Genomic DNA, 9479 nt, shown 5'->3' with positions numbered 1-9479 from the left:
CCATACGGCTTAGAAATTGTTTTAAACCACATGCATCCATCCCTTCATGTCTGCAGTGTATCAATCTGAGAATCAATTCTTCCAACGATGTGGCATGTCACAAGGCAAAAAAACTGGTTTCCAAGAAGAACATGCAAGTAAATTCAGCCTATTGCAGTGCATCTCTGTTCCAAGATCTCAAATCAAATGAGCAGCAGTAGCAGCAGGATGAGCTCTTCAGAGATGAGATCTGCAAAAAACTCCAATCTGAAACTGTGGGAAACAGTTCCAACATGAACCAGCATTCCTGCAGCATGCTTTCAGCACTTCAAGTCCACATCATGGTGAATTCAAGATGTCTTAAGGGATAAAGGAATACCAATAGGAACTCCTTTAGCTCTGAGGACAGATTGAATTTACCATGTGTATATACTGAAATTAGACAACTAGTTTAACATGAAATTATTTATGCTAGTAATAAATCATTGATAATCAATGAATAACTGCACAATAAAATAATGAAAACCTCAAATTCAGAAATTTACAGGTTTTATGAATGGAGGCTTAGATAAGGTCCTGACAGAAGTTGGAAAAGTCAAAATGAAAATAGATTAGAAATATTCTTTATAATTGAAGTAAAATGAAAGAACCTTGAGGCATATGATTAAAAAAAATGCATCAAAATGTCATCAATACAATTTAGCAATGAAGACAACATTTAGTTATCAATAACAAAAAAGCTATATATAAATTAATTTTTATTTTCACCCTGGGCATAGCCAGTGAGGGTTATACAAGCATTTTACAGGAAAGAGTGCTTACATATTCTTTGACTAAGTATTTAAAAATCTGAAATTCCAAATGCACTAATCACATCCTAAACTCTACAAAACATACAACTTAATCAGTGTGATGAGTATTCTAAGTTAACATAGTATAGAAAGCATTTGACTATACAGGATGAATTTCCATTCATCGAGACTAATGGAGCTGCTTATACCATATAGTCCAGCATATAAGTTAACTTCAATTTTTCCCTTGAAAATTTATCTTAATCATATATTTACTGAATAAGTTAACCCCTTCCCCCCTTTTTTACAATATCAAAAGATGGTTTATAGTTTATCTCACAGTTGCAGCAAAATCGGCATTAAGGATCAATACATACTTTTTTAATTCAATTATTTCTACACTTTCTTTTAAACATTTACATTGTGAAAATTTATTATAATGAACAGGAAACTGGAAAGAAAGAGGTAAGTGTATACAGCACTCCCTTATGTAGAAGGTCACAAAACCAAAACCTATAGGTGGCGATGTGATCACTGTTACTGAAGGTGTGGGGGGGGGGCTATAATCATGTGATGCAACTATTCCTTGTTGCCTGTTTGGTACTGGATTAAAAATTGGTTTCTCTGTAAAGAAAGCCTCAATACGGAAGCACACTTGCTATAAGAAACTGATAATATCCAGAGATCTTATTTGTGGAAGTGGGTAGTTCATGTCTAGTTCCTCCTTCAATAAATTTAAGGAAGAACTAGGCAAATTATTAGAGGAGATTTACAGTCAATGTGGAAACTTTTTTTTTTGCTGATGAGGAATAAGCTTGCTTCTTTGAATCATTTGCCAATACCAATACTTAAGGAAACCTGAAAACATAACTCCCAGCAAATTTCATGAAGTATTTTTTCTGATGTAGAAGAAATTTTTGGGTTTTTAAAGGTGTTCAATAATTTTTTATCCACCAACAATGTATATTTGTATAAAAATATTTATGAAATAAATTTTTGTAAATATATTGATATTAATCATTTCTTTGTGACCTTAATTTTGTGCCTTTAATTCAAGCTTAGGATTCTATACATGATGTATATGCTGACCTCAAAATTTTAGTCTAGTAAATTTTTTTGTGCTTTAAAGGTCATCTTATATGCCAGAATATATGGTATTTTTATCCATGCAGTTACAAAACCACTGACTTAAGCTGACTGCTACAATATTTTAGTCATTAAAATGGCTTATAATGTGCAATGAAAGGTTTCATTGTTAAGAAAAATTGAGAGGCAATAATAATGTAAAGGATACCACACTCCTGGCATAGTTGTTTTGTGAATTAGATACTTTCCATTTCTTTAAGCAACTTCTTACGATTGCTTTTGAATTAAACCACAGTTGCAAGGGTTCTCTCTAAGACCACTGCAGTTCACATCTTCAAAAACAACATGGAGTCTGAGGCTAAAGATTTTGGGGTCTGCTCCTCATTCAGGTGAAATAAAAACTTGTGCACGGTTGATATTTCTCTCTTTTTAGTGCTACAACTTATTCAGTAAACTTTGTAACAATGTAAACTTCTCTTACAAATTATTGCCATGTGGCTAGTCATTCGGTGCTTGTGTGAACCAGTGACCAGTTTGATAACATTTTAGAACAGCCAAAAGCAAGAGAGAGAAATTGTCCAATTCTCAGCTGTAAAAATGCATGCATGATTAAATGTATGGTTAAACTCTTCCATAAACAGCAATTTACTGATATGCACAAACAACAGATTTAATTCCACAATAAAGGATTTTCTGAAATTATAATTATAGCAGTGAGAAAATCAACAGGAGGCTGAAGGTCATCCACTAAGCCTTTTCTTAAAAAGAATTGATAAAGGGGGGAACCAAGGTGAAACAGGTGACCTTGAGCCGCCTGTTATTTTCACCCTGATATTTTTATGCAACTTATCATCCTAATCATAATGGCAGTAAAAATGAAAGGTAGTGACCTTATTTATTATATATGAGAAACTAGCTGAATTTCTCCACAGGACATTATTAAAATAAAAATATCATGTAAATCAATAAAGATTTCACATCATCATCATCATCATCAGCCATTTTCAATCCACTGCAGGATGAAGGCCTCTCCAGCAACTTTCCAGTTGCTTCTGTTTTGAGCACTGGACATCCATTTACTACCCACAAACTCATGAATTTCATCTATCCATCTCCGCCTTTGTCTTCCAGGTTTTCTTCTAGCTCCTCTTGGATACCATTCTGTTATTTTCTTAGTCCATCTGTCATCATGTCTTCGAGCTATGTGTCCTGCCCAAGACCATTTTAGTTCTTTAGTTTTGATAAGAATGTCCTTTACTTGAGTTTGTTGCCTAATCCATGTGTTTCTCTTCTTATCTAACAGTCTTATTCCCAATATGATTCGTTCCATTCTTCGCTGTGTGGTTCTCAGCTTCTCTTCCATTCTTTTGGTGAGTGCCCAAGTTTCACTTCCATAAGTCATGGTGGGGAGTATACATTGGTCCATTATTTTACGTTTCAGACAAACTGGGATATTGCTCTTCAGTATGTGACTATATTTCCTGAATGCTATCCATCCAAAATTTATTCTTCTCTTGACTTCCAGCCATTTATCATTATTACAGCTAATAACTTGTCCCAGATAAGTATATGACTCCACCTTTTCAATTACTGCTCCTTCAATCATTATTTCCCTTTCTGTGGCATACTTGTTCATCATTACTTTTGTTTTAGCCATATTCATCTTTAGTCCAAAATCCTTACTAGCTGTGCATAACTGATTAAGATTTTCCTCTATTTCTTTGGGATCATGGCTTATGACCACAATGTCATCTGCAAATCGCAAATGGTTTAGGTACTCTCCGTTCACATTGACTCCTTTCTGCGACCAGTCTAATCTTCTGAAAGCTTCCTCAAGGGCAGCAGTAAACAGCTTCGGAGATATTGTGTCTCCTTGTCGAACTCCTTTTTCAATTTTAAATTTCCTACTGTCTTTGTCTAGTCTAATAAAGGAGGTAGCACTCTCGTATATTTTCTTCAAAATCATAATATATGGGGTATCAATGCCTTGTCTTTCCAGTGCCCGAAACATTGCCTTATGCTGTATGGAGTCAAATGCCTTTTCATAATCCACAAATGCCAGGCATAATGGTGTTTTATATTCATTTGCTTTCTCCCTTAGCTGTGATATTACATGAAGGTGATCCATAGTTGAGAATCCTGTCCTAAAGCCAGCTTGCTCTTTCGGTTGATTCTCATCCAGTATTCTTTCTAATCTGTTAGTAATGACCCTTGTGAACAACTTGTAGATGTGGGATAACAAGCTAATTGGTCTATAATTTCCAATTTCTGATTTATCTCCTTTCTTATGCAGCAAAACTATGATTGCATTATTCCACTGCTTAGGCGTCACACCTTTTCTAATGCACTTTGTGAACAGCCTTGCCAGTTTTTGTGTTATGTCTCTTCCTCCCAATTTTAACAACTCTACAGTAACTTCATCTTCCCCCGAGGCTTTCTGATTCTTCATTTTCTTCAATGCATGTTCTACCTCATCAGGAAGAATATTGGGTATGTCGTATGTGTTGCTACTTTGCAATCCATCTTCCCCACTGCTGGCATCATTCCCCTGCTTCTTGTATAATTCTCTATAGTAGTCTTCTGCTATTTGAATTATGCCTTCTCTGCTGTTTATAAGTACACCATCGCTATTCTTCAGTTTCAGTATCATTTGTCTTTCTGTATTACTGATCATGGCTGCTGATTTAAATCCTTTGTTTTCCCTTAATGCTTGTTCTACTTTTCTTGTGTTAAATCTTCTTATGTCCTCTCTGAGTCTCTTTCTAATGGCTTTGCATAACTCAGTATACTCAATTTTCTCCCTGTCAGTGTTTTTCTTGCTTTTCATTTGTCGTCTTCGGTTCATCATGACAAGTGTTTCTTGACTAATTTTTTCTTCTTTGGATTTCTTTTTCCCTATAGGTTTCTTGGGCTTTATCACTTTCAAAAAGTTGTAATATTCTTCGTCGATATCTTGGTCCTCAGCAGTCTGCAGAAGCTCAAACTTGTTCTTAAGTTCCAGTACATACTGCTTTTTCTCCTCTTCTGTTATCTCAAAGACCTTTGTATTATTTACTCGAGTCAGTTTTTTCCTTTCCTTTCCTACATCTATATCAAGTGTACATCTTACCATTCTGTGATCACTTCCAACATTTACCTTATTCAGGACGGTGACATCATTCACAATATATCTTCTGTTAGTGAGGACAAAGTCGATTTCATTAGTTGTTAATCCATTTGGACTCTTCCATGTCCACTTTCTGTTCACCCTTTTCTTGAAAAAAGTGTTCATTACTGACAGTCCTTGAGATTCTGCAAATTCCACAAGTCTTTCACCTCTTTCATTTCTTTCACCAATTCCAAAATTTCCTATAGTTCCCCTTTCTGTGCTGTTTTGTCTTTTTCCAACCTTAGCATTGAAGTCTCCCATAATAATAGTGTAGTGGGTTTTCTGCTCATCTAGAAGACTCTCAATTTCAGTGTACATTTCTTCAACCTCTTCATCAGCATGGCTCGATGTTGGTGCATAAATCATTATAATCTTTAGCTTGTATCTCTTAGAAATCTTGAGTATTAGTCTTGACACTCTTGGTGATGTACTTTTGAATTCCAAAATGTTGTTTTTAAAATCTTTATGGACCAGAAACCCAATTCCACCTTCACTCCTTTCACTGTTTCCATTGGTGTACAGCAGATTTCCACTTGATAAACTTATAAGTGATTCTTTTCTTCTTCTTGTTTCAGCCAAACCGATGATATTCCAATTCACATTTTCTAATTCCTTTTCCAGCTCTAATATCCTGTCTTCACCGATGAGTGTTCTTACGTTATAACAGGCCAAGTTCAGTTTCCGTGCATGGCAGCCTGGTCGTACCCAGAGATTCTTAGCACCCTCTGCTTCCACTCTAATCCTCTCGCTGCCGTAAGAGGGAGAGTGAAAGCTGCTGGGGACTGAGGGCCATTTGTTTCGTCGTGCTTTCATATTGCTGGAGGGGTTGGTCTTTTCCTCTTCATGCTGACCAGGCATCTTGAAGAGAACCACTCTACGCGTTCGTTGCCACCTAAGTGACGTAACAGGGCTTACCATCGGGAAGGTGTGCATGAGTGGATTTTAGGGAGGCAGGCCAACCGGACTTCTCCTAAATCTTCTGTAATAGAGAGATATTGGATCCATCAGTGTTTTAGGCTGAGTGTCTGATAACACACAGGATACCTGTTCCCCTCTAAGCCCCAAGATTTCACATACATCATAATTATTTCTTAGAAGAATGGTCAATTTTTTAAATTTATTTGCATTTATATGTATATATTTTTTTTATCCACCAATGTAAAAGTAAGTTTCCCTAAAGTGCGTCAGTGACATTCTCTCTGATACCACAGATACAAGCATGCATTTAGGATACCATTTATACCAAATATAAACTATCATTTATATTTGTAACCCCTTGTAATACCACTTAGTCATTATGTTTACAGATGTAAATAAATTCATTTTTTCATGCTAAATATTTATAAAAAATACTTTGCCCAAAAATACTCAACCACTAGGCATACCTCCCGATAATCCAGAATCTCTCTATCTTAAGAGTTTATTTTAAAGAGTTTACTGTATATGTATATACAGAGTAGAGTCCTGAGTGAGCCCACTACATTAGACCCACACTTGACTTGTACTTACAGTAAGTGGAACCGCACCCAAACCCAACCTGCCCTGTTTGAACCTACACCCACCCCACAAAAAAAAAAAATAAATAAAAAATAAATAATAATAAAAAATGTTGATAAAATAAAAATTTAACACATTCGCTGCCACCTATATTTGAGAGGCCTGTTCAATGTGCTATAATTTTGAGAATATTGAAAGTAACAACATTCAAAAATCCCCAACATTTCTAAAATCTTGCAAATAATGGCTGAAAACCAAAAGTCTAGAATTCATAACTAAAAGTGAACACTTACATCTGGGCTGAGCACTGTAAGTCAGAACAAAAAAACAAATATATATATATATATATATATATATATTTTTTTTTTTTTTTTTTTTGTTCGCCATATTTGGAGTCCCAGAACATAGACAAAACATAGATAAAACAAACAGAATTCACGACACTGACACATGGTTTCATAACTTCAACACTCACATATTTGCCTCAACGAGTGCCACAGTCTTTTAAATTCATTTGTTTCCGCTTATTTTAGCGTCAAATGTACACGGTTCTGGAAATAATTAACAAAATTTAAAATGCTGTTGTTTTAGTTAACTTTCTGCACAGGCTGTATAAAAATTATTCGCTGGCTTTAGAAAATCACTGACCTAGATGATACTGAGTAACTACCCTACTACTTTTAGAACTTTTTCTTCCAATTTGCCAAGAAAAACCGGACATTTTTTGTCTGCCAATCCAGACTGTAAGGTTGTTTACATTGTAAACAACCTTACAGATGTGCTTAATAAGGTTTATAAATTTGAAAATAGAAGTTTTGTGTTTATGCCTTCCCAGGCAAAATTAATGAAAGTTTTGTTATATTGAAAATATGAGTGTAAAACAAATTTCTCAAATTTTTAATTAAAAAATATGAAATTGTATCTAATAAGCAATATTTAATATGTAACATTTTCCTGGATTTTTTTAATGCTGTTTCACTGCAATGAAATTTCGTTATAATGAATATATTTTGTATACCCCCATAAATTTGTTACACTGGCATTTCATTTCACTGTGTGTGTATGTGTACATATATATGTATATAGTAAACTCCTGGTGTAACACTCCCACTCCTCTTTTCTTCTGGTTACATGATCAATCTTCTGGTTTTCTTCTGGTTACATGATCAGCCATAATTATGAGAGCTTCTTTGGACTCAGGGGAGGTACCCATGGACTGGAGATGTGCAAATGTAACCCCAATTCACAAAGGAGGATCAAAGGCTGACACAAGTAATTATAGACCTGTTAGTTTAACTTCGGTTCCAGGAAAATTAATGGAGGCACTGGTTAAAGAAGCACTGCAGGATCATCTGGACAAGAATTCAGTTATAGCTCAGACACAGCATGGGTTTGTTAAGGGCAGGTCTTGTCTGACCAATTTGATTGAATACTATGATGTAGTCACAAAAGAACTGGATGCAGGGAATAACTTTGATATTATATATTTGGATCTTAGAAAGGCTTTTGATACTGTTGCACATGGAAGACTGCTGCACAAATTGGAGAAGTGTGGCATTGGAGGCAAATTGCTGCTATGGATAAAGGGATGGTTGAGTGGCAGAAGACAGAGAGTGGTAATCAATGGACACTGCTCAACGTGGACTAATGTTATTAGTGGAGTTCCTCAGGGTTCAGTGTTGGGTCCATTGTTGTTTTCTGTATTTATAAATGATATTGATGATGGTGTATCAGGCTTAATGTTCAAGTTTGCAGACGATACAAAGGTTGGCAGGGTTGTTAAGGACACTACTGATACTATGCTGCTGCAACAGGATCTGGAAAGGTTGAGCAGATGGGCTGAGAGGTGGCAAATGAAGTTTAACATTGACAAATGTAAAGTACTACATATGGGAAACAGTAACCCCAGATCAACGTATCAACTCTGTGGTAATACGCTGACAGTGGTAGAGAATGAAAGGACCTGGGGGTAATTGTGCAGGCAGATATGAAGTTCTCTGAGCAGTGCAGACGAGCTGCAAGCTCATGGTGTCTTGTCAATGATATACAGGAATTTTTCTAGCAGGGACAGGGATGTGATTATTCCCTTGTATAAGGCATTGGTCAGGCCACACCTTGAGTACTGTATACAGGTCTGGAGGCCTCATTTCAAGAAGGGTGTAGAGCTGCTGAAACGAGTACAGAGAAGGGCAACAAGATTAGTGAATGGAACAAAGGGTTGCTCTTACGAAGAAAGGCTTAAGTTTTGCAAATTACAGAGCCTGGAGACTAGGCATCGGCGAGGTGATCTGATAGAGGTGTATAAGGCTTTGAATGGCTTGAGCATGCTCAATGCCGATGGGATTCTTCCTCTTGCTCAGAATAATCACCTGAGAGGGCATAAATTCAAATTGAGGAAGGACGGATGTCGGATAGATGTGCGGAAATTTGCCTTTAGCCAGCGGGCAGTTGGTTTGTGGAATAGACTTCCATCGCTTGTTGTTGAAGTTGATAGCCTAAACAAATTTAAGGCTCAGCTAGACAGGTATTTCGAACGAATGGAGGGGTGAAATGGGAGTAGTGGTTGTTTTTTTTTTTTTTTTTTTTTGGCTGATGCTGAGTAAGCTTGCTTTCTTGCATCATATGCCTCTACTAATGCTAATGCTAATCTTGTGAAGTGTAAACATCCATACAGCACTTTCAAAGACTCTAGTTCCAAAGAGCACTATAACCAAGAAAGAATTAAGTAGAAATTCCTTTCTGTGGGCTATTTTTTTAAATATTTTTCCAATATTTTAGTAGATAACACTGATTTGCAATATTTTTATTGCACTGTTCATTGAATGCCATGAGTATTATATAAATCACACAATCCAGCCACTCCTGATAATTTGGAGTGTGTTCAACAATCAATGCACAGTGGTGGTGATATCACTGTTCAGAGGGGGCATTTTGAACTCCACTGCTGTAAAGTAAAACTGCTGAATGCTGAAAACTGT

General features: G+C 36.1%; 1 protein-coding gene across 2 annotated transcripts in view; it reads right to left on the bottom strand.

Moving 5' to 3' along the window:
- The window catches only part of LOC150091799 (transcriptional coactivator YAP1-like), a 261022-nt gene that overhangs the window by 73725 nt on the left and 177818 nt on the right, over positions 1 to 9479 (bottom strand). The window lies entirely within an intron of this gene.

The sequence above is a fragment of the Mastigoproctus giganteus genome, chromosome 1 (assembly GCF_048544385.1).
Source record: "Mastigoproctus giganteus isolate SK-2022 chromosome 1, ASM4854438v1, whole genome shotgun sequence".
In the NCBI taxonomy this organism is placed as follows: domain Eukaryota; kingdom Metazoa; phylum Arthropoda; class Arachnida; order Uropygi; family Thelyphonidae; genus Mastigoproctus; species Mastigoproctus giganteus.
Note: the sequence above shows the minus strand (reverse complement) of the source record. Positions and strands in the feature narration are given on the sequence as shown.